This window comes from Pelecanus crispus, chromosome 12 (assembly GCF_030463565.1).
Source record: "Pelecanus crispus isolate bPelCri1 chromosome 12, bPelCri1.pri, whole genome shotgun sequence".
NCBI classification, from domain to species: domain Eukaryota; kingdom Metazoa; phylum Chordata; class Aves; order Pelecaniformes; family Pelecanidae; genus Pelecanus; species Pelecanus crispus.
This window is the reverse complement of record NC_134654.1, coordinates 22,116,396-22,141,529: the sequence shown is the minus strand read 5'-3', so window position 1 is coordinate 22,141,529 and position 25,134 is coordinate 22,116,396. Positions and strand designations below refer to the sequence as shown.

Sequence of the window (25,134 nt, the reverse complement as noted above, 5' to 3'; positions counted from 1 at the left end):
CTGCCTCGGTGTCCCCCTGCGAGGCTGTGCCTACTGTCCCACCGCCTGGCTCTGCTCCCCCAAAAGCAGGGACATCCCTGACACACAGGCACTGCCATGCCCTCAAGGCACCCTGGCAGACCCTAAACCCCAGCCTTGCTTGTCCATCTGGGCAAAGAGGGGGAGTGGGGGTCTCGCATCGCCCATCACCCCACAGGCTGTCCTCACCCCCACACCTCCCCCTGGGACCCGCAGGATTTTTGCCTGTCCAGCCTCGCCTGCCCTGTGCCAACCTGCTGCGGCCACGGTGACAGCCCTGTGAGGCCACCGCTCCTCCAACATCGCACCTCAGCCTAACGACTTCCTAATTAGCAGAGCCGCAAGCTGCGAGATGATGAGCTGGCGCGATGCAACCGGGACATGATGGCGCACAGCTCAAATGCAGTTAAATGCAAACAGCAAACGGGGGTTGCTGCACCCTGCCTGGGGCACCCGCTCAACCCCCAGCTTGTCACTTTTTGGGGTCCCTCAAAATGCAGCCGCCCCATGTGGGAGCAAATGACAAAGCCCAAGACTCCGCAGCCACATGAGCGGGATCGCTGTGTTCCATATGTGATGAAATCCCCCCCAAAACGCCATGGTCTCACACCCAAATTGTGGAGGGGAACCTTGAGCACACGCTGAGAGATGCGGGGAGCACGCCCGCTACCAGCACGCCTTCCCGCGCCCCCACTCCCAGCCCTGTTGGGTTTTTTTCCCTTTTTAACTAGCTGTCGCTCCCAGGGAGCGGTTTCCTGGGCAGTGACGTGACCCCACTCCCCCGAGAGGCAGGGCCATTGCTGCGATTCATTCTCAGGGTTACAAAACCCCACAGCTGCCCCCAGGCTGAGCTTTCCTACCACAGGGCCATGCTGGGAACCCAGCGGCGGGGGGCAAAGGGCAGGAGCTGCCCCGGCCGGCATCCAGCATCCCACCAGCCTTTTACCCCAGCGGTGACGGAGAGGAAGAGGAGGGAGGCGGTGATCCCCCGTGCCCCCACCACAGCAGCAAAGGGAAAGGTGACCACGGCAGAGGCTGTTCCAGCTCCGTGGGTGCTGGCAGAAGGAGGAGGGGGGTCCCAAAGCTGCGGCAGAAGGCAGAACGGAGGCAAGCTGCAAAGCCCTGGTGAGGATGCAGAGCCCACACAACGCCTCTGCCCCAGCAGCGGGGTGGGGGGGGGGGGGTGACCCCCACCCCCCACAGCCTCCCTAGCCCTGCAGGGTTGAGTTTGGCTGTCACTAAAACCCAGAGCAGTGCCCTTGGCAAGTCGCCCATGCAGACCGTGAGCCCACCCCGCAGTTATTAGAAGCCAGCAAGACATTAAAATCCAAAACCAAAGCAGCGGCTCTGTGTTCAGGGACACACCGGGGTGGCCGGCCAAGGGGATACACCAGGACCGAGCCAGGACCAGCTCTGCCCTGCACCTTCAAACAACTCAACCACCACAAAGAGCCACCAGCCCCAGCCCAAGCCCTCTGCCAAACCCCGAGCGGGGACCAAGGGAAGGCGACCGCAGAGGAGCCAGTCCCGCTGGCTCCGGCCGGGGAGATGCTCAGTGACGAGAGCCGGGGCAGGCGGGCACACTGCTGCACGGTGCCGAAAACACCACCCGGGTTTACGAGGCCCCAGGGAGTAGGGAGGCTGTTACGTTACCAAATGCCCATCCGCCCAGGGAAATAGCAGGTGCTGAGGAACAGCAGCTGCCAGGATACAATATTTATATGCGTATATATGTATTTTAAGAAGTAAAACACAAAAATTGCCTGTGTGAGCAAAAGGAAGGTCGTGAGAGGTGGGAGAGAAGCCACAGAGCTGCCAGTTCCTAATATTCACTTCACACTGTCAGTGGGGGATGATGGTCTCCCCTGCAATTCCCATGTTACTGATGGGGAAACTGAGGCAGGACAGACCTTTGGGATTTCCTGAGCCCCCTGCGACCCCAAACCCCCGGGGTTTTGCCAGTGCAGAGATGGATCCCTTGAGATACCCGCCCCAAATATTGCTCACAGGCAGGGAGGCAGTCCAGTGGGACTGCCCAAGGGATGTGAGACAGAGGGACAAGCCAGCAGAGCCAACCCCCCCCACCCCCCAAATCTGCTTTCATGGGGCTCCCCCAGCTGAGCCTGTGGGGACCTCGGGGGGGCTGCAGCAGCAGGATGGGAGACACAGAGCTGCCTAATGCCCACCCCACAGGAGCGGGATCACAGGGCTGGCTCAGCCCCAAGGGGACCACCCCAGGGATGTCCCCCTCTCCCTGCCACCACCCCCAGGCACGGGCGAGCACCCCGTGGGACTCAGCACTACCCTCCGTGCCCCCGGGACCCATGTGGAGGCAAAGCTGGACCATCAGCCTCCCAGTCGGGGGTTTCCATCGCACATCTTCCCCGCACTGGGCGGGAAAGGGGCTCGTGGGACCCATCCTTCCCAGGGCCGGCATCCGGGAGCAGCTTCCAGCGCCGGCTGCTCCCCCAGGGAGGAAGAGGAGAGCTGGGGCCAGGGAAGAATAAGGGCGTGCATGGAGGGAACAGCATGAGAAAGCCAACCCGCTGCCAATTGTGCCAAGTTGTGCAATGCTCGAAATGTCACTGCGGGTTCCTCTTTTGTTCCCCTGGCCCAGAGCAGGGGAAGCGGGACCGGACCCCCCCTGCCAGTGGGGCCCCCCCACCCTCTCCTCCTTTCATTCTAGCAAAGCCAAAGCCTCTTGGGTTTCCCCGCAGCATCCCCGGCTCAGCTGGCTGGTGCCAACAGTGCAAGAGAGGGCTTGGGCCAAAGGGAACGTGCCCATCCTTTGGGGTCACTGCAGAGAGGAACCATCCCCTCCAGCAGCTGCCGAGCGCTGGTACAGTGCGATCCCCCCTTTCCCTCCCTTCCTGGCTCCCTCCTCTCTCCAAGATAAATATTTCAGCTTTTTCCTCCTTCCAGGCAGCAGCACTCAGCAACTCCGCATATTTTCAGCGGGTGAGCGGCAGCTCAGGCACCCACAGCCAGTGATGCCGGGGCAGCAGCAGCCGCATCCTGCGCCCACCCAAGGCAGCGGCGATGCTCATGATGCCCCAGGACATCCCCAACCACACCAGCATGTGCATAAGGCACTGCCTCATCCACATCCCCAATCCCACCACTGACGCAGCATTGAAAAGACACCCAAAATTGGGGCAGGCAAGGTGGTGCGCAGCAGCCCCGGCCCCGTTATCTGCACAGCAGCCCTCCTCGGACGGCAAACCCAGGGGGAACCACGCGCCAGCTTAATTAGGGGGGAGAGAGGCAAGTGGCTGTAAGCGGGAGAGGAGAGGAGCCTTGTTAGAGGTTACGCAACAATTTCTTAATCAACCGAGGCTGCTCCGCAGAGCGCAGCCGATGCAGCCGCTCAGGGTTTGGCCGGCACCCGCTCTTGGCTGCGGCCACCCGGGCTCAGGTTGCAGGCAGGGTGGGTGCAGGCAGCAGTTGCCAGCGCCTGTCCGACGGCAAGCGGGGATGTAATGCAAAGTGACAGTGTTTACTCTCCGCTCTCCGCAAACATGTGTGTGTCGGGTCCCCACAGCCCGCGCGGCGCCGGCTGCCCCGACCCGTCGCCGGTGCCCCTCCATCTGCAGAAGACCCTGAGCCGAAAACCTCCCTGGCAGCGAGGAGATGCCGGGGAAGCAGGGCGCACGGCACCCCGCTCGGCTGCGGCACCGCGCAAGCGATTCCCCCGGCGGGGAACTAGCCTCAGTAATTTTAGAACATGCCAGTTTGCTAAACCACCCGCCACACCTCCAGTGCCAGCCTGCAAGCTCTGCGTTCTCCCCAGCTTTTATTTGGGCAGGCGTGGGCCAGCCGGGAGGAGCGAGGAGCGCCCAGCGCTGCCAGCTCGCCCAGCCAGCTGCTCCCCCGGCTGTCCCGGCAGCTGGAGTCGTGGGAACACACCAGAAATCGCTAGAAAAGCATGAAAACATAAATCACACTCCCCATCCACAACTCGGGATGGGGAAGCCGCCGTTTGTGCCATTTCTAAACTTGCTGGGTTGGTGCTGGGTTTACTGAGTCTCTCTACCAGCTCGAAGGGAAATGACAGCCAAGGACAGGGGCTGAAACGCCGAGACCGCGGGCACCTCCGGGAGCTGTGCTTGGCTCCCAGGGAGCCAGCTGGAGCACAGTTAAACCAGTACTCGAGCCTTGACACCCCTCCAGCACCAGCAGCCTGCCCGTGCTGCCGCACCCAGAGAGGTACAGGGGGGACGCATCCTGCGCCCATCCCACTACCCTTGTACCCTGCAGCATCCTCACGATCGTGCTCTGCTTGTGAGGCACTGCTGGTGGTGAGGGAGGAGGAGGAAGCTCCCGCACTCCTGGCCAGCATACGTGCTTTTATTCTACTTTTTTTTTTATAAACAAAATAAAATCCACATATTTAACGGTGACGAGGTATTTCAAGCCATGCTCGTTAGCACCCGCTGCGAGCATCTCCGAAAGCAGCGTTCATTCATCCCGTCTGCCCACGCTCCCTCAGCAGCGACAGCCGGAGGGGTGGGGGGTCCCCAGGATCTGCGTCACCCCGCAGGGAGCGGGCACAGAGACACTGCCACCAGCCTCCTGTCCCCTGCGCTGCTCCGGCCGGGCAAGGTGAGATGCGACGGGAAGGACACTTGCTCCCTGTCCCGCCGGGCAGCGTAACTCCTTGCAGAGACCCAACACACTCGTCTCCCCCGCCGCCGCCTGAGCAGGGCAGGATCAGGCCCCGTGGGATCTGCCAACGGCGTTTTCCCCTTCCCCCTCCTCCAGCCCAGCTGCAGCACGGGGCCGTGGGAGGTGGGAATGAGGCAGCGAAAGGTATCAAACATGGCACCAAACCCAACCATAAATAATCTCCCGAGCGCAGCTAAGTTTTGCAGCCTTTCCCTCACCTTCCTCCAGCAAACCTGGGAGCGTCCTGGATTCCTAACCTGGAAACGGAGCGAGACGGGGGAAATAGCAGCGACTTTCTCCCCTCTTCTGAAAGGATGGGGATGAAAAGCAGCAGCAGCAGGGTGAGCTGCAGCCTCGCCGGGCTGCACAGGCAGCACCAGCCACGGTGTAGGGATGGTGTGACCCACGAGTCCAGGAACCATGGCCCCTCCACCCCTTTCCCACCCCAGGAAAATTTCATCTCATGATTAAGACACAGGATTGCCAAAAAGATCCTGCCTCGCGTTGCTTTTCCTGTATGCCTGAAGGCAAATCATCTCATCTGCCATATGCATCAGTTCAGCGTAAAAAATTTGTGGAATAACAACAACAAGCATTTTTTTTTCCCTCCTTCCCGCCATGCTCTCTCATGTCTGTTGCGAGTGCAGACTCACTGGGACGGCATCAGTTGCTGAGCACACCATGATGCCCAGCATAGCTGCACCCATGGGTGCCACACCACACAAGCACGAGCTGCTGCTCGGGCCGGCTGTCCTTGGAAGACAGCCCAGGCAAAAATAACGTAGCCGGCCCTCCCTATTTACCCCCAGGGTATTTAACGTTAACGCGATAATCTCCTCTCCCCAGGCACACACGGGTTTTCTTGGAAGAGCAATAAAGGAGAATAAAAATGTGAGTCTGGGAATGCTGGACGTTTGCTAAGCCACCGCCCCGGCAAGGCTTGGACAGCCAAAAGGCCAACAGAGGGACGCTCGCGGTTCCGGGACATCCCGACGGGAACCCGGGGGAAGCGCAGCCGTTCGGCACCTCAGCCGCACCCCACCTCAGCACTGCCAGCACACCCCAGCCAGGAAACCCACCCCACTTTAAACCACTTTGGCCTGAAAAATCGGGCAATGGAAACATAGTGGGAAGGGACCATGGTTTGGGGGGATAAGTGGATTTTCGGCAAGTTCCTGTGAGGCTGGAGGCGGAGGAGCTGCCCAGCCTGGGCTCTCGCAGGCATGCCCTCGCCAGCTGACCCCTGGCTTCAGCCCAGCAGCATCCTTCAGGGCTGCAAACACCAAAATCTCTGCCAGCACTGCAATCTCCACCGTGGCAGCGGCTCACCCCAGGCAGGCTCTTGGCAAAAGCACCCCAGGCACTGCATGCATACGAATCCTCGGTGGGGATATATTAGTTCAGTCACGCAGACCTACTGAATCAGGAGCATTAATTGGTCTTCACTGTTCAAATACTGACCTCAATTAGAGCCACTTTTCCCTTTTTTTTTTTTTTCCCCCCCTTTGCTGGATCCTTACACCCTTGGCTCTGCTAGTTTAAATACCAGAATACCTACACTGGCCTTGGGGAGACTCAGCATTAACTGTACGTTTGCACCTAATTTATAGCCAGGCTCTTTGCAGCCTTAATGAGCACACCTCTAAAGGAAAGGGGGCAAAAAAAAGACACCTACTGCAGGAGATGTTTGCCGCCAGGCTCGGAGCTGCTCAGTCATTAAGGGGGATTTGGACATGGCACTGCTAGCTCCAAGCTCCCGGCTTGAACAAATCCCAGATTCAGATGATGCTCAGCTGGACTGACGGCACAGCCTTTCCCCGGGAGTTATCCCGTCTGTGCTGTGTGCGTCCCAAAGGAGGAGCACGGCTCTGTCCCGCTGCAGCCCGCCCAGCCTCCAGCCCCCAGCTAGCCAGGAACGCAACAGCCCTTGAAGTTGCTCTAATTCTCATTATTTCTTTCCACTGATTTCCTACCCATGGCATCCCAAGCCAAAGCCCAGGAGAAAACGGCCGGGATTTCAGATTTAATTAAATCTCGCTGAGCTGGCTGCAGCCCTCCTTCGAGGCAGCGCTGCTGCTGCTATCGCCGAGCCTCCCGCACGCAGCGGGACGAGCCCGTGCCGACGCCAGGGAGCTGGAGGGGGCAACTCCTGCCTGATGCTGGCACATGGGTCCCTGCTAAAGTCCATGGCTTGGGGCTAATTCCCATCCCAGAAGCACTACACGCTTGTCAGGGTAAGAAGCCAAATAGTTGCAGATTTTACCCCAATTCACTTTTTTTTTTTTCTTTTTTACCAGCTCACTGCTGGTTGAATGGAGCCCTGGGATCTTCAGCCCGGTGCCAAAACCACGTTGGAAACCAAAAGCTGTCTTCATTAGGTCAGAGAGGGAGAGGCAGGCTGCACTGCCCAGCTCTGCCTGGCATCCAAAATAAACCCTAAGAAAGCTTTTCCCAGGTCTCCGATGCTAAAGGAGGGGAGCAAGGTGCTGCGGGCACCCATGGGGACCCCTAGCTCCGGCACCGGCTCTGTGCAGGAGAAACAAACTCCCTGGCAGAGGCAGGAGCACCCAATGAAGCCACCCAAAATTGCAGGTTAATTCTCTGCCTAGGGACAACTGGTGCTGGGGACAGACAGCGGGGAGACAGCTGTGACAAGGACCTCCCCAGGTTGGGGTTTTCTCTTTGCCTGGGGCACAGCAAGTTGTCTGCAGAATGTTTCCAGGGTGCAAAGCCTGCGGGAAGCAGACACACACAAAATCAGGTATTTAGCTCTCCCTCACCTGCCACCCTGACCAGTTCCAGCAGGATCTGGAATAGGAGTACAAAACACTTCAAGGATAACTCAGCTCCCCCAGTTTGCACCCAAAATCGCCAGCTAGGTAGAGGAGGAGCAGGGAAAGCATGCCCCATCCCAGGGGAGAGGCAGAGGACTGGCATGCCCCAGGCTCGGCGCCCAGCCATGCTCGGCGCGCTGGCTAACGGGCCGGCACAGCCTTGGCTTTCACGTGAAACAGTTTCCAGTCCCCAGTCCTGCTTTAAGAGATGACCTGGAAATCCCAGTCTCGAGACCCACCAGCAGCCCCACTGGCCACGGCAGCTCAGGCCAATGGGATTATACTGGTGCATTACCTGGACGCCAAATCACTCCTGCCTTTTGCCATTTACTGTGGATATCTGATTATTTTCTTCCTCCTAAACTCCAAACCATTAAGTGTCCAACACAAGCAGCAGAGGAGAGGCAGCAAAGCACTCTGGACCGATCGCATTGCAAGTCACCTTTCACGGGCACAGGTTGAGGTGTGCAGTGAGATTTCGGGGTGAGGGGAGGGATTTCCGATCGGGATGGAGCTGGGAAGGAGGGAAGGCAGCTGCCGTGCCTCAAGAGCCCCAGCACCTCAACGAGCAGGTGAAAATGAGCACATCACAACAACTGCAGAGGTGGCTCTTTGCTGCCAGCCCCAGCAGCCAGAAAAGCTTTGGCACAGAGATTTTCCACAGTTTTAATGTCCATCCATCACTGCACAGATTTCGTGCCCAACCAGGACAGACCCATGACCCCAAACTGGCCAGCAAGAACCACCTCTCCCGCAGCACCAGTCTTTCTCTTGGCCAGTGTTTATCTTCCCACAACAGATAAACCACAGGTAAAATTCTGAAAAGCCTCGACTGTTTTGAAGTCCCCGACAAGCACTTGAGCAAAGTCAGAGCCTAAGTCCTCCAGAAAGCCAGCGGGACTTGGACACTGCTGAAGGTGTTACCTAACCACGACTCCCAGCCCCCCACAGACCAAGCACCAGCCAGGAGGAGAAAAATAAATAAAAGAGGAAAGGTTGGCCTGAAAGTTCACCAAAAAAAATATTAACCAGCTCAGTTCACAGCCGTTAAAAAAAACAAACCTGTAAACCTTCCCAAAGCAATCACATTTATTTGCAGGAGTGTTTACAGAAACCAGAGATACTCCTAAGCGTCCGTGCAATGTGTTTTTAATGGTAGGTCTGCAACAATGGGGAAAGAAGGGCTGAAATGCATTTGCAAGAAATGCTTCGACAGCTCCAAATAAATGAATTCCTAAAATTTTCAGCCTGTTAACGCTTAAATTCAGGAAACGGCTGCATTTGCTGAAGCAATTCAGCGCGAACGCTGCACCCAGCACGTGTGCGCAACTTGACGTCCTCCACGCCGCAGCGTAACCCCGGCAGACCCCTCGTACCAGACAGCTACAAATCCTCATTAACCCGTAACAGCTAGGGCTAGGTAACGAGGTGCTGAGCAAGCCGTGGCAGCGGGCCCTGTGGAGAGCCAGTGCACATCCTCCTGCTTCCCCCTTGCTGGATGCTGCCCAGCGAGGAGTGACATTCCCAGCCTCTACGCCCCATTTTGGCAGCTAGGAAAACCCCAGCTTGGGAGACTGCAGATGAGGCGACCCCAGACATGGCAAGGAAAATCAGCCTGCGAGTGCCTGCAAATAGCCTACTGTGAAGCTGTTTTGCCTGCGGCGACGTAGTTTCCAGCCCTCCAGCCCTGAGCACCTCTTATTTTCTCCCCCTTCAGCAACCCAAAGTCCATCGGATGATTAATTCAAATTATTTTTCCTCCCCAAGACATGCTGCCCTCATGAGGAAAAAAAAAAACAAACAAACCAAAAAACAACCACCTGGGCAGCAGGCACCTTCCCCATCTTCATCAGCTTGGGAACATCCCGCTGGGCTGCACCCCCGGCTTACGTTACCAGCCCAATTCCCATGAAGCCCCCAGGGTCCTGCAGCCCCCAAACCCCACCCCAGTTTCTCCCCAGGCCCCCCCCTCCCTGCAGTGGCGGGTTCACCTCGGGATAAACCCCACCACCACCCCCCAGAGCGGAGATTTAACACAGCGATGCTAAAAAACTACCCGGCCCGTTTCCATGGGTACGTGAGGCACATGTTGCTATGTGATGTTCGGCCCGTTACCATGGAGACGGCGGGGATGTCACCACGCAGGGCTTATTAGTTGCCATGGCTATTAAAAGGCGCTTGTCCTCTGGGGACCTCGGAGGACCAGGGCCACCAGCTTGCCCTGCGCCTCTCTCTGGGATGGCACCAGCTCCCTGGGAGCCTGGCGGGGACCCGGCCATGCAGGTCCCTGAAGCCACAGTGATGGGCACCTCCGAGCTAAGGTAAAGAGGGAGCCCAGCCCCACATTTTCCCACAGAGACCAGCATCACCCCCCAGGCCACCATGCGCCCCAGCCCGTGGGGTGCCTTATCCATACGTGAGCAGAGCGTCCCAGCCACAGGGATTTATTGGTGGGGTTACAGCTGGCAGAGACCCCAACGCCCTGCGAGGCGAGCACCCAGCCACCATCTGCCCGCCGGACCCTGTTACACATCCCATCAGCACGGCATGGAGGATACGTTTGCCCTGCTGTGGAGACAACCGTGTGACCAAACCCACGCATTACCAGGCAGAAACACAGCGGGACCTAGCCCTTACAGACAAGGCAGCGCCGCAGAATAAATACAAGAGCATCGTCCACCCCCAGGTCCTGCAGATAGCCCTAACCTGCACTTCCACATGGGGAACCGAAGCTAAACAAATCGGATCCTGAGGCTGGGGTTTATCTGGGATTACACACCCCACTTTGCTGCAGGTGACAGCTTTTTGGTTTACCCCTGCACGTGCTTTGCGTGGCTGCAGCCATTCCGGCAATGCGAGCGAGTCTGACCCTGAACAAGGTGCCGGCACAGCAGGCTCCCGCGGGACCATCCAAGCCCACAGAGCCGCTCGGTTACTCACTGAGGACCAGCACAGCAACTGCCCACAGGTTCATTTGACATCTCCATGGCCAGATTTTCAGCCCTTCCCTCCCTCCCTCCTCCTCCTCCTCCTGCCTTCCTCAGCCTGCTGCAAACAGCCACACAGCACGGTACAGCCCCTGCCTGCTATTTCCAAAGCCCATTTCTCCGAGCACAGAGAGCTCCTTGCTCCCTTCTCCAGCCCCTGCAGACACCTGGGCTACCAGACCCAGGGCACCCAGCACAGGATGCGGCCCCCAGCGCAGGATGCGGCCCCCAGCAGCTCCCAAGTGCAGCTTCCCCCCAGCTCAGATCACAGCCCTGAACCTACGGCTTGGTCTTCTCTCCAACTGCATTCCAGGAGGAGAAATAGAGATGCAAGAAAGTCCTGGCTTCTATTTATTTTTATTTCTACCCTCTTTTAGACAGGCCTAGGCCCCCACTGCAGAGTCCCCGCACTGCCCGGCAGGGACCGCGTCTGAACCCATCTCTATCGGATCGCAAACTGCTTCCCCGACAAGCTCAAAGTGGGTTTTTATGCGGCCATATAAACCCCTATGGAAAATACTTACATGCTTTATTAAATAAATTAAAGGTATTATTTTCTCATCATTTTGTTAGATTTTCTAGGAAGGATATAATTTTTCATTTAACTTCATTGGACGAAAAAAAACCCACGACTGAAAACCTATAGAAAGGTATATTACTCGGTAGTGGAAAATTAGATTCCTCCTACACAATACTATAGGATTATTTAAATATAACATATAGGAATATAACATGTTATTAAATTGTATAGTATCTTTCTAGAAAGACCTACAGTATAGGATTCCAAAAATTACTCCCAAAACCTATTATGTTTCAAGCTAGCCCAGCTGGTTTCCTTTCTATTACATGCCACAAGACTTTTCCTGAAAGGTAAGGGTTTTAATTGCGTCTTGAAATGCTGCCGCAATCTCTCTCCGAGAACGGCTCCAAACTCCTCTGGATGCAACAAACCTGAGCAGGAAACCCCCAGCCCTGGGGCGGGATGGATGCAGGGATGGACACAATCCCACTCTCTCCCACCGTCAAAAAATACCCTTATTGGCAAAGGGGAGAGGGTCCCAGCCGGGGAAGAGCTGGTCCCAGCCCCTTGGCTTCATAGGGGCCACTCTGGATTTCAGTTTAACCAGTCCCACCCCTCTCCCGGCACTCACTACCCCAAATATTAGGGGAGTTCAATTAGTTATCCGTGCCCCAGCATTGTGCACCCATCCTCTTCCCACCCTCCAAGAACAAAAAAAAAAAAAAAAAAAAGGGTTAGGGATAAAAGTTGCCTTTAGCTGTTGCCATAGAGACTCTCCAGCTCGGCACAGAAACCCCAAATCTTGTCAAAAATGGAATAATTTAAGATTTTAATCAGCGAGAACGCACAGGAGGCCAGGAGCATCAATGCACATCCTTGCCTTAACAGTCTCTGCCTTCAGATGCGTTCGCCCCTCATTTAATAGCATTCTAAGAGCCGGCCAGGAACGGCGATGGAAAGAGAGGAACGAAAGCAATGAAAACCCCATCCGCTTTCGAGTATTTTCTCTCCCCACCGAAGCAGCCTCTTGCTGGTCAGGCTGATTTCTGGCCCAACAACCCACCAGCCAAACTGTTTGAGTTCCCATTTCCTTCATCAGCTGCCAGAAAAAGAAAATAAAATTCAACAATACAACTAGGCAAAATATTTCCCGGAACCGCCACTATTTCTCCCATAAACTTCACCTCGCAGCCAGTGTGGCCAGCAGCGGGGGGAGGAAAAATACAAAGAAAATCCCAACTTCCAGCACCACGAGATGTTTTTGTGACCGTCTCAAAATTGCTCTTTTCTGCCGCATCCTCCACATTTACTCCTGACCCAACTTCCACCATGACCACAAATCAAACACTGTGGGATAAACTCACTGCTCTGGCATTTTCACTGCTTGGCAGAGCCCTGGCTCTGGCCGTGGCCCCCGGCTAAAACAAACACCGCCGGGAGCAGACTTCGGTGGCTGCCTTTCCCCCGCCAGCACGGGCGGCACATTGCGGCATGCCGAGGTGGCCGGAGGATCTTGTTTTACCGCCATTTAAGATGTGCGGTAAGTTTGGGAGGGGATGGCATCCGCCAGTGGCTTGGGGATGGGGCAGTGGTTTTACCAGGCAGTGGGATGCTGGGGATAACCAAAGCCGCGGCGTTGGAGAAAAGCCTCCGGTGCCAAGGGGTGTTGTGTTTCGTGCCTGAGGATACGAAGTTTGAGGAATACCAAAACAAGGGATTTCAAAAAGAAGCGATGTTGGCCCAGGGAATATTGTTGTATGAGCTCAGCCTCTTCGGAGCAATGGAAAAAATCACACGCTGACCCCAAAGGGACGGCGGGAGGACGCAGTGTGCAGGGGCCGAGCCAAGAGACGTGCCACCAGCACCCACCCAAGGGGCCGAGGGGGGAGCTTGGCGGGGGGACAGGCACCTGTGTCAGCACCCTGCAGGAGGGGGTACTCCCCCTCACACCCCAGCACCCCAAGCTGCTCCACAGCCCCAAAGCCAGGGAAGGACCCAGAGCGGAGGGCTCAGGCTGGTGCCCCCACATGCCCCCTGGCACGCTGCCGTAGAGGCAAGCTTGCTGTCAGCTTGCAGCCCAGGCAGGCTGAGATGTCTCTCCTAAACATTCCACCACCACCGAGTCCCCATCTGCTCGGCTTCTCAGCCAGCCCCTCATGTTTACCTGCTGCCGCACACCCAGATGCCCACCAGGATGAAGGCTCCTTTGCTTTCCACTAACCCCATCCCTCCCTGCGCTGGGGGATGCACCCACACCACCATCAGCTCCTCCAGAAACCAAGAGCTGGAGTCAGGACCTGGCTGGCAAGGAAGGTGCTGGAGGGAGGTGGTGCGGATGGGGAGTTACAGGCTAAAAGAGCCACTCCAGCACCGGCTCATCTTTGGAAACAAGATGACTTTGGCTTGAAGGTCACTGGGAGAGGAGTTTTGTGACTCCTTTCTGTGCCTTTGCTCTTCTTCCACCGCAAAAGCAGGTCTCACCAGCATGCTGCCATGCTCTGGGCTGTGCTCAGCCCATGGCAGGTACATGCATACATACACGCTGTGCATGACCCTATGACTGCCCTGGAGTCCCCCAGCTGCTCTCAAGGCTGCTGCCAGGCTCAGAGCAAGGGGTCTGCTCAGGAACCCTTGCTCCTCCCGGCTGCTCCTGCTCCCCCATTGCTCTGGACTAAAGCAGCCAGGCACCCATGGGTGCAGCCAAGCACCTGCATGGCCTTGAGATATAGGGGTGAGGCAGAGGGTACCAACTCCTGTCCTCAGGTAAAGGTTATGGACCACTCCGAATCAGATTCACCAAATGCAGGGAAAGGCTCCCAAGCACCCCGCGTTGCCTGGCCCCCAGCCCTCCCCTGCGCCGCCCCATCCCCCTTGAGCAGCTCCCTTGCCTGCTTTCTCTCTTGCCGTGCCTGTGTGTGGGTGTATTTGGAAACGAGATCTTTCCAGCTGAACTGCAAAATGAAATGCAGAGATCACAACTCCTCGAATAGCTTCATCGCGCACGCACACACACACACCAACCTCCATCCTGCCCCCGATGCAAAACCCAGGCAATAGTAAAAAAAAAAAAAAAAAAAAAGTGGAAAAATCAAGGTATTTGGCAGATGAAAAGAGGGGATTTGGGGGAGGGGAGGAGGAGGAGGCACAGCAAAGCGCTTTCAGTGCATCCTTTTATCTCCCAATTCACCACCAGATTTGCAGCTTGACCGCCACTTGCCCAACCCTCTATGCTCCCGGAGCCGAGACATCCCAGTTTCATGGGGCTACAAGAAAAGAGAAAACAAAACCCAGCAAAAGCCAAGCCCAAAACCCAGCTGCGAGATTTGAACATCCGCTGCTGGAGGAGCCAGAGCCCATTTACTGAGACGAAGGAAGAAGCGTCTCCACCCTCGCTGCGGGTACCCCGCGCTGGCCTTGGGCTCCTCCGCTGTTTTCCAGCCTGGTAAAAGACAGGATTCCCCCGCGCTGCCACCACAAGTGTTTTCTGAAGAAGAAGGGGCTTCAATTTGCCCATGGTGAGGGAAATTGCTCCCACAGGAGCTGCGTGTAGGTGGCTGGAGGGGAGAGGCAGAGCCTGGGGAAGGGGCTGTGGGAGGGGACAGGACATGCTCCATTCTAAGGGATGGGCTGGCAGGGTAAAATAGAAGCAAGCTAACAAATACCCTCACTGTCACAATGCCCAACCCAGGCAATGGGATGCCCCAGGGCCCGGAGCAACAGGTGAGGAGCCGGGGGGGCAGGGGTGAGGGCTTGGAGCACTGCTTGCCTGGCCTGGGGACTTCTCCGCTAACACGGGCTATGCCAGAGAACAAGGTCAACACGCACTGCCATAAGGAGAGTCAAGTAGGCAGTGAGTTATCCCCTACACAAAACAGAGCCTAAGAGTGGGAAGGAAACATCCGCTTTAGCTAGAGGAAAGACAGACTGCCGCGTCTCAGCCGCCCAGGGATGCCCCAGCACCGGCTCCAGCCTCGCGACAGAGGGGACCACGATAGGTCAGCCTGGCCCACGCCATCACCAAACCACGAGTTACCCAAGCTGCTGACCCCATGTGCACCCGTGTACACATGGGTACAACAAGCCCAGCACCTGGGACACTGAGAAGCCCACCCACCCGCTCACACTGAGCCACGAAATGCCCCATGCCAGCCCCACGGCCGGCATTGCTGGGGTGCCACAGCTCGCCCAGGGTTGGCATCGCATCCACTGGGTCACCCAGACCAGAGCATCCACACGGCATCGAGGGCTGAAAGGGAAGATCTCGCTCCTCTGCCCGGGCTCACGGATAACCGACCCCCTTGGCTAGGGCTATCAAGGGGCATGCTGAGGCCCCCCCAGTTTATCTCACCGAGGCATCCTCAACCCCCAAACAACTGCCTAAGGGGGACAAAATCCTGGGCACAAGGAAAAAGGGAACAGATGAGAATACAAGGCTCCAGCTGTGATCCATCCCAACTCCAGAGCCGAGGAGCTTCACCCGTGCCTCTCCCCCGAGTCAAATTGGGCTCTGCGCCCTCCAGCAACGAGCCGGCCGGAGGATTACAAACAATAAAGCGATTTATGCAAGGCAGAGGCCTTCAAGATTTATGCCGTACGCTCGCAGTAAAGTGCAAACACATTCCCCTCCGCACGTGGCTGGGTCTTTTGTCAGAGGAATTTGGATTTTTGACCCCAGAAATCAGGATGAGTCTCTGAAGGAGCATCAGAGACAGACCTGCACTGTGACCCCGAGCAGATTATGGTCTCATGGGTATATCCCGAGATATATTTATGGTCCTCCAAAGCAAGATAAGTCAATAACCACATACAGTAGCAGTTACAAGTCAGATATTAATTTAATTCCTCTCCTCCCTGTCTGCCCAAATAAGCATTAATTCAATGAAGCATCAGGGCCCCGTTATCTATCATTCTTACCGGGGTTTCTGTTTTCTCCCATTAAAGTAGAAGTGCTACAGCCACGCTATCTAGACACAATGATTCCCGAATTAAAGATACTCTGCATCCGACACAAGCACGCGGACCGCCAGCCCGGATCCCGGTTTCATGCTAACGCCGACATGGAGGAGGCTGGTTAGAGTGCAGCCCATCAAATGCACTTGAAAGCCTTATTTAACCCACAGCAAGGGGAACATTTTATTCCTACGGACCCTGGGGCTGAGCGGGAGCCAAGATGTTTGCTCCCTCCGGCAGGATCCTGCCTACCTGGCCCCAGGGGCTGTGCCCCCCACCCGACTCCCTGAAGGCGTCGCTCCCCACCACCCTCGGGAGCAGGGTTCCTCCCAAGTCTAGTCTCAACCCAGAGCTAAAAATGGACCTTATTCATGATTAACATCTATATTTGCATAGCGTGGCTGGCAGCTTAACACCAAATAAATGTTTTGGCAGAGGGAGTCGCAGGCATGGGGGCGAGCCCTGCCCTCCAGAAGGGAGCTTCAGCCTCACCATGGGTTAACGAGCACTTTCTAATTGACTTAACAAATCATTAACAAGTCCTGTTTGCCATCTGGGCAGGGGAGGGCTCTGCCTTGGGCTTCTCCAGGCACCAGCATCTCAGGAGCGCACAGAGGCAATCAATAATGCCATAGGAGGAGTGAGTGCTAAACCTGACCCGATTAAGTTATGAATCACAGGAAATCCCGAAGGCATAAACCCCCTGGGGCAGTCGGGCTGCCCAGGGGCGTGAATCCCCGTGAATCCCCTCACCCAGCTCCTCCGCTACCAGCTGTGGGTTTGCCTTCAGCCCCGAGGTTAGCGAGCATCTCGAGGCTGGTTCAGTGGATGTGCCAGGGGGAAATCTCTTGGAAGAGACCCAAATTAGATATATATATATATATAAGGATGCTTTGCATCAGGAATCCTGTAAGTGTGGGGCTAGCATCTGGATTATAGTAAATAAATCCCCTTTTCTTTATAAGCTTGTCTGTGCCAAGCTCCCGGCTCTCGCCCATCACCTGCTTTAGCATTTTATTCCTATTTTCATCCCCCTCCTGCCCTCACCCTGAGGTTTTGCATCCCGGCAGAGGGAGAGAGAAAGCAGGAAGGACACGAGCAACAACAAAAAAAGAAAAAACAACCACCAAACAACAGCCAGTCCCTTCCGCCTAGGAAACACGTTAAAAATCACGACTAAAACCATGTTTTGGGCAGGGGAGCCAAACCAATAGACAATTTCCATCCACTTGTGACTAACCGGTGAACTTCTGAGGGTTGAGTCACAGGCACGTCCTTGTCCCACACACGTGTGTGCGGCCCCAGCTTGGGGCTCACGCCGGGACCTGCCCGGCCGTACCGCACCTCGGGCACGCGATACTGCTCCTGGCAGCCCGACAGAGCATTTCCCGTAAGGCAGTAACCAGTGCCATGGCAGTCATCACAGAGACTGAGCCTGAAAGTTTCTATCAGCAAATATTCAGGCTGAAATATGTGTTTTTTCCATCTGCTCAAAGCCTCTTTGCCGGGGCTTTGGTAGGAAGCAGATGTGAGAGCATCCCAAAGCACGATCGGTCGTTACTCACTCCGTTATATAAAACCATGAGAATTTCCTCCTTTTTTTTTTTTTTCTTCGTTTCTTAGCACCAGGCCAGATTCCTGGGTGAGAGGCCAAGGCTGGTGAAAGCCAAAGCCAAACAAACCCAGGTTGGGGGAAACTTCCGTGTGCATCACCAACCAAAGGGAATATTTCACATCTAGGTCGTTCAGCGGAGAGCCAAGGCGCCGGGGAAGGGAAAGCCACGATCTGGCCTCGTAACAAACCCAGAAACACTTAGGCCTCCTAATTAACTAGGAAATTCAACCCCCTCCAAACCACAGCGAAGCTTCAAAGCCCTCCCAACCTGACTCCGGATGCTCCTTCCCCGGTTCCCTGCGGACGGCCCCGCTCCCCCGGACCCTCCTCCCCATCCGCAGCAGCCAGCAAAGCCGCCGGGGGCAAAGGCTCCCCGGGGCTCCTCTTCCAAGGGAAAATGATTTCATGATCCAAATGAAAAAGCCATCGGGGAGGTGCATTTTGGCCAAAGGTTTTGCTCCTTTCCAGCAAAACAGTAGAAAAAGAAAAGGAGAGCTGAGAGAGACCTGGGCAGGGAACTTGGGGCAATCAAAAACTTGGTCTTTTCTGCATGGAAAAAAAAGTGAAACAGAGTTTAAAGTAAAAATGGAAAAGAAGCATTTTTCAGCATGATGCCAAAACATCTGCGGGGGGTGTGGGGGGAGAAGAAAGCAGAAAATTTTCTATGCATCATAAAATCCTGGGCATTTCCAGACCGGCTCCAACACTCAGTGCTACTGAACGGGGGAGAAAGCATGAAAGCCGATCAAGTTGAGAGCAGTGAGTCTGCACGGATTGGCCGGGAGACACGTCGGCCCCGTGGATGAGCAGCGGCTGGGGTGGTCCAGCCCCATCCTGAATTACCGCCCGCCGGCCTGAGCCCCCAGTCCTGGGCACGAGGGGCTGAGGAAGAGCCTGCGATCCCCTCCCAGCCACCCTGCCTCAGCTCGTGGCCCCAAATGAAAAGCAGGTCTCCGGAGACAGCCCCTGCCACCCCGCATGGGAGTCCTTGTTCCGGATTTCCTACAAGGAGCCAAAGCAGAGCTGTCCCCGAGCAGAGCAGGGTCCCCGGGCAGGACGGGGCCACCCCTCCCGGCCGGGGCTCCCCACGCCGGGATGACATAACCATGAACTGCATGAGGCCGAGCCTTTTGTCTGCGCGCCGGGAGAGAGGGAGGGAAAGCAAGAAAGGAAGAAAGAAAGAAAACTTCTGGAAGTCATTACGATTCCTCTGCTCCAGTCTCCTTTTTGGCAGACAGCTTCCCTCTCCCCTTCCCTCCCCCCGCCGCCAGCCTGCTTCAAAATGCCAGCCTATGATTTTTAAATGAGAAAAAGCTGCGCTGTACTCCAGCGCTTGGATAAACTCCTACACAAACTTCCAGATGTGACACAACAGCCTGGAAGAGGGAATTCGCAGAAGAATCTCCTTAAAAAACACACACGAGCAGGGAGCAAAGGAAGCGCCTGGCTGCCGGCACGGCCGGGCGACGGATGGGGCCAGCGATCCCTGGTGAGATGCGGTGCGTTACCTGGGTTAGGATCGAGCGGCTCCCGGCTCTGCTGGGGAGACAGCAATGAGAGGGGTGCTGGCCACTACACCCAGCTCCGGGAGGTGAATATCGCCCGCCTGCTCCTGCCGAGCTCCCGAAGGGTTTGTGAACAGCAGGAAAGAGGGTTTGCAGTTATTTGTCCCCTGGGAGGAGAGAAATAACCACCCCACCTTCATGCTGCCCTTGGTAAAAAGCGATGGGTCCTGTTTCTCTCCAGGATCCTTGCACGGGTGCTGGCGTGAGCCCAGGGATGCACCGACACCTGCCCCGGGGAGCAGGAGGATGCTCCGTCCCAGCCCGGGGGGCCGAGGGGCTGCGGGACCCCCCCCAGCCTGGCATCAGCCAGGCAAGTCACGTTTCTCATTTCCCACCAGGAGCCGGGGAAGCGGCACAGAGCCGGCAGAGGCTCAGCGGCAGCGCAGCGTTTCCCTCTGCCCAGGGAGGAGCAGGAGGCGCCGGCCGGTGAACTGGGTCACAGGAGAGAAACAAGTTCAGGTGCCCTGGGACGGATCAGACACAGGGAAAGCAAATGGATTCTGACTCCTTTGTGGCATTTTTAAATCAAAACAAGATCCCTTTCAGGTCCGACCTCTCAAACTGAAGCTTTTTGCTTTGTTAAACCCAAAAATGATGTTGGAACAAATGTAACGAAGTTTAAAGGACACTATGTGCCCTTTCCCCTCAAAACACACCCTTCTGATAACAAAAAAATTGTATTTTTAACTCTGTGCTACAGCTGAACCCTTCAAACAGCAGCACACGCAGCACCCGGCTCTCCCCGTGAGCTGGCACAGCCGAGGAGGGAGCGAGGACCCCGAGTACCCACCGAGGTGACAGGGGTCCCGCTCGCCCAGCACCCGCACCACGGGCATCCCCATGGGAGGGAGCGCTTCTGGAGGCACTGCCAGGGTTGGGAAGCCCAAACCACAGCAGAGCTCAGCACATTCAGTTCTCATCCCCACCACACAGGAGGCTCCTTGCTCCGGTGCAGTCGGACACACAGACGTGCCCTTCCAGGAGAGCCGGATCCAGCCAGGCCGATGCGGAGCAGTGCCGGCACCCAAGACCCACGGGGTTCGGGGCAAGCTCAGCGGGCAAGGGCTGACCAGCCCCCTTGGCAGGGCCAGCGCTGCCTTCCACAGCGCGCCGAGCTCCGGCACGGCGGCTCCAGCCGTCCCGCGAGCCAGCCCGGCGCAGACCTCAGCTATGCCTTGGCGTGAGGCCCCGAGGGCTCCGGGCCTGCTCCTGGAGGCCGCCGGCCATCTGCAGCTCTGCTGACTTCCAGCAAGAGCCGGGGGCACTCAGCAGCTCCCCGGGACGGAGCCTTTGATCATCCACCTCTCGCTAATGGGAAGCGAGCGGAGCCGTGCGAGGAGGCTGCTGGAAGAACCCTCTGGGTTTTATTGCAGACCGAAGGCAGGGCTGGTTGACGTGACCAGATCGAGATGTGTTTCTTTCCTAAAGCCATTTTCGAAACCCAAATCCCAGGGACCACGCACCGGAGCAGCCAGGCGAGATGGGAGCGCTCCTGCCGGAGCCACCCAAACCTCCCCTCCCCAGCGAGGGCATTCACGGAGCTGCGCTTCACCCTCCGAACTGGGAGGAAAAGCTGGGATTTCAACCAATTTGAGGTGTCTCCCCAGAACAGCACCTTTCAGCAGCTTTTTGCAGCCCCCCCCCATCGCCGGCGTGCCGCTCTCCAGGCAGCAGCGCTCTGCAGGCAGATACTGCGTGGGGGAAGAGGCAGATTTCAGTACTACAATAGAGATCACAGGCCCTTTCAGTTACACTGTTATTTTCCTATTCAGAGCTCTTAACACCAAGCAGTAGCATCCTCCCCACTTTCTCCATCCCTGCTTTTCAATCACTCCACAACTCTCAAGAAATAGCCTCGTTTCTTGTCTCTGATCAGAGAAGCAGCCTGGCACAGACCCTGCTACAGCCTTTCATCCTCCCAGCCTTCACGGTGCTTTTATTTTATAAGTGAAAGTCAAGTAACCAGCTTGCCCTCCTCTTTCTTCCCCCCCCAGAAGAGATGCCAGCTTCTCCTCTCACTGCCTCGCCAGCACGTACACCAGGATGCTCTTGCCTGTCGCCGCAGCCCTTCCCCGCCCTGAGCCCATGGGTGCAGCGCCATGACCATTAAACACATCCCACCCGTGTCCCTGCTCCTTCCCTTTCAACCCAGGCAGAGCCTTTCATCCCAGAGCCAAGGGGAACACACAGGTGGGAAAACAGGCTCGTGTCCCCCCCAGGTCTCCCTCGCATGGCATGCCTGGCCCCAGCCGGGTTTTCACTCAAAGACCGCAATGGAGTGGAGGGGAAGGACAGCTTTGCAGGACTGATACTGTTTTAGGGTTAAAACCCCAAGATTTCAGGCGCTGGTGTATTTCTGGATCAGGACAAACTTCATGACCTCTTTCTAGCCCTAAGGGAGAGGAGGAGCAGGAGAGCAGCACAGGTCCCCCTGGTCCCTGTTCCAGACAGCAAGGGAGAAGCCTCCCTGGCCCAGGCAGAGGATGCTCTGAACGGAAACACAGTAGAAAAGCTCAACAAACCACCTCGACAGGACTTTGCATCCTTGCTGGACATTTGGCACATCAACCATCACCCTCCCCCAAAGTCTGCATCCCGGCCTTGGCTACCACAGTCACACAAGCTGCCTGGACAGGGACGGAGAGCAGCATCCCAGGATCTCCAGCTGCACCCCGGGGGCACGAGCTGCCCTTCCTAGGGCAGGCAAGGGAGCTGCAGGTACAGGAGCAGCTCCAGCACCTCCTCCCAACACCCCATCGACAGGAAAGTTTATCAGCCAGATTACAGCACCGCAAACCTGCCTTGCCAAGCTAGCAAGCCATGCGTCTCCACAGGCACAGCTCAAACGAGAGCCCTTCCATCCAGTTTCTACACGGCCAGCCAGCCTCACCTGCAGAAAGGTAAAAACCACCCAAGAGAGCGGCAGAAGCCAGCAAAAGCCCCAAACGCCCCAGGACCAGGGCAGGATTCACCCGCCATGTGAGCCCAAGTGCCATCACTCCTCTCCAGGGCAGCTGGTGGCAACAAATACTTTCCAATGACGTGATTATACAGTTTTAGCACCAGGGCACGATTCCTAGAAGATTTCAGTCTGAGAAGAGCCACTTTACTGGCCCACCACACTAAAGGAAAAAATAAAAGTAGTAAATATAAACAAGCAACAGGCTCAGCTCCAACACTCGGGCTGCAGAGAGCTGAAGGAACGAGCAAGACGCTGCTCGGCCCAGCCAGTGATGGGACGCAGCATGGGTACCAAGCTGGCCACTACCTTCCTCTCATCTGTAGGCTGAACTGCTTTTTTTGTGTTGTTTTTAAATAAACTCCCCCAAATCTGGGTCAGTGACCCTGAAAACAAACAGCCACATGCAGACACACAACTCGGAGACCCGCAGCATCATCCCCTGGGCTCCTAGCAAGCGAGATCTCTGTCGCTAACGAATGAAAAATTAGCGACAAGGAAAATCCCAGCTTGCAGGGCTGCACCTAATGCTCATCCCCTGCTCACAGCGGTGCTTGCAGGTGCCCACAATACCACTAATTTTCCAAGGACAAAAGTTAATCTGCTTGTATTTGCAGCCACAGAGGAGAAGACGCATTTCAAGCCATTATTGGGGTGGGGGATTTTACTGAAAACAACTAAAAAGATGCAGGTGTTAACACCTGCTTCAAAACAACATCGTTAGGAAGGGGGGGGAGCGGGGAAGAGAGACTTGAAAACATATTTAAATCAGCAATGATAAATAATATTAGTCATAGTAGACAATAAGAACATACTGACTTGCAGCCTGTCATTAATATTTCTTCCCAAAACAGAAGGCTTCACAAAGTTGCAAGATTTCCTAAGATGCTTAAATAAACGCAGCTTTGAACTGCTTAGCTGGTGTGAAGAGATCGGGGGGGAAACTGCTGGGAGTATTCATGACTGGGAAGAGAAATCTTGTTTTCCCCATCCTGGGGGACATTTTAGGAAAGAAGGCAGCCTGTTTATCGGATAAATTATCGCCGAAGCTCAAGTAAAACAATATTCACAACTCTGGCAGACCCTCGCCACTCTTCCCGAGCACACCGACCTCAGCCGAGATGTAATTCCCAACAGTTCCCGCACACCAGGAGCGGCGGAGGACTCGCACAGGGTATTCTGGCCCTCTGTACCATGTAACATGTCCTCCCTGCTACCGCACAGCCGCTCGCACTCCAGATGTGGGTTTGCTGCCCATACATACTCGCCTGCCTTTTGCGCAGGCAGGGCAGCACAGACCCGGTAACTTCAGCCTTTCAGCGGCTGCCGCTCCCGCACCAGCCCCTGCTGGAAGCCACATCGCTTCGCTTTATTTCATTTGGGGTTTTTGTTTCTGCAAATAATAAATGGAACTGGAGTTCGGGGATGGTAAAACACTTGCGATGCTACAAACCGTGTGCTGGTTGCAACTCAACTCCAAGGGAGGCTTTAAAGGCATCAAGACTATGGCAAGAAGCAATTTTTCTATTGTCTTTTCTATTTCTTTTTTTTTCCGCCCCTTCTTTTGAAAGCTTAAAACTTGACTAAAGCAGCTTGGACACAGAGCCTGTGCTGGAGCAGACAAGGAGTTTGGAAGGAGACCAGACACCTTTGCAGGGTCACAGCTCACCCCAGGACCCGGCGTGCAGCAGCCCTTGGCCAATGCACGCCCCGGGGACCGTGATCCCCCCCTTGCCCAGACCCCTCCAAGCAAGGAGCATCCCGCAGGGGACCGCAGAGACCGGGCCCTTCGGCCAGCCTCACACACCGTGAATTATTTAGGGACCCTGGAGCCGGGCAGCAAACCAACCCACACCCCCCACCCCCTTCCCCCCCGGCACTACCACCTCCCTCAGATTGCACCCCCCTTAAAACCCTCGGGAAAGGGACCGGGGGGCATAAAATGGGCGAGAAACGGCGTCAGGGAGGAAGAAGAGTTCTGCAAGAGGGGCAGGCTGGGGTCAGGGTCCCTCGGTGTGCCGCGGGGGCGGGGACACCGGCGGCCAGCCGATCCCCGGGGGGAGGAAGGGCCGCCCGGGGCTCCCGCCCCGACTCCCGTGGAGCGGCGCGGCGGAGCCCGCGGGAGCCGGGGCATCGCGGCGGGGCGGCCGGGGAAGGGGAGCCCCGTACCCCCTCCCCCAGCCCTGCACCCCGCCAGGGAGCGCCGAGCCCCCTGCAACAGCCCGGGAAACTTCCCGGCCGAGCACCGGGGAGGGGGCGAGCACCGCCCGACTGCCACCCCCCACACCCGGGGCACGGAGGGCGCTGGGTGCCCCCAAACCGCTGCTCCTTCCCCATCACCCGGCGGGCTCCAGCAGGGAGGTACCCCCGGCCTGCCCGCCGCTCCGGGGCTGGGGGGGGGGGGGGGGGCCGCGGGGCTTACCTCGCCGCCGGCACCTGCAAAGGATACGGGTTACAGACCAGCCGGAGGCACCAGCTCCGCGGCCGGCTCTCCTGGCTCAGGTAGAAGAAGACGACGGGGGCCAGCGCCGGGTACGGCAGCGCCTCCGCCTCCGAGTCGCCGCTGCCCGCCTCCCTGTCCCCCGGCCCCGGGCGGCCCCCGGCCCCGGACAGGTCATTAAGGCGGATGAAAGTCTTGGCTCTGCCCGGCTCCGGCTCCTCCTCGGCCGCTCGTTGTTCATCCCGGTCCATCCTCCGGCCGGCGGCCCCGGGGGGAGCCGAGGCGACGCGGGGCGAGCCGGGGGGGCGCCTAGAGGGGCGCGGCCATGGCGGGGCCGGGGGGCTGGGGGCTGCGGCGGGGCGGCTTCAGCGCCGGGGTGGCATGGCCGGGCGAGCCGCTACCTCGCCCCCCGCCGGGGCCGGGCCGCCCCCCTCGCCCTGCCCTGCCGTCTGCGGGCTCCGTAGCTCCTCCTCGCCGTGCCTCCGGGGGCCCGACCCGGGCGAGCCGCGGGCAGGGAGGCGGCGGCGGGGCGGCCCCCGCTACCGGTGCTGGCCCCCACCCGCGGGGCGGGCCGCCCTAGC

The 25,134-nt window shown here is 57.1% G+C and overlaps 1 protein-coding gene across 1 annotated transcript in view; it reads right to left on the bottom strand.

Annotated features, from left to right (window-relative positions):
• The window catches only part of CACNA1G (calcium voltage-gated channel subunit alpha1 G), a 148,901-nt gene extending 124,148 nt beyond the window's left edge, over positions 1 to 24,753 (bottom strand). Inside the window, exon 1 of the mRNA XM_075720155.1 lies at positions 24,563 to 24,753. The gene's annotated coding sequence lies outside the window, so the exon portion shown is untranslated. The remainder of the gene's footprint in view (positions 1 to 24,562) is intronic.
• Between the last annotated feature and the right edge of the window lie 381 nt (positions 24,754 to 25,134).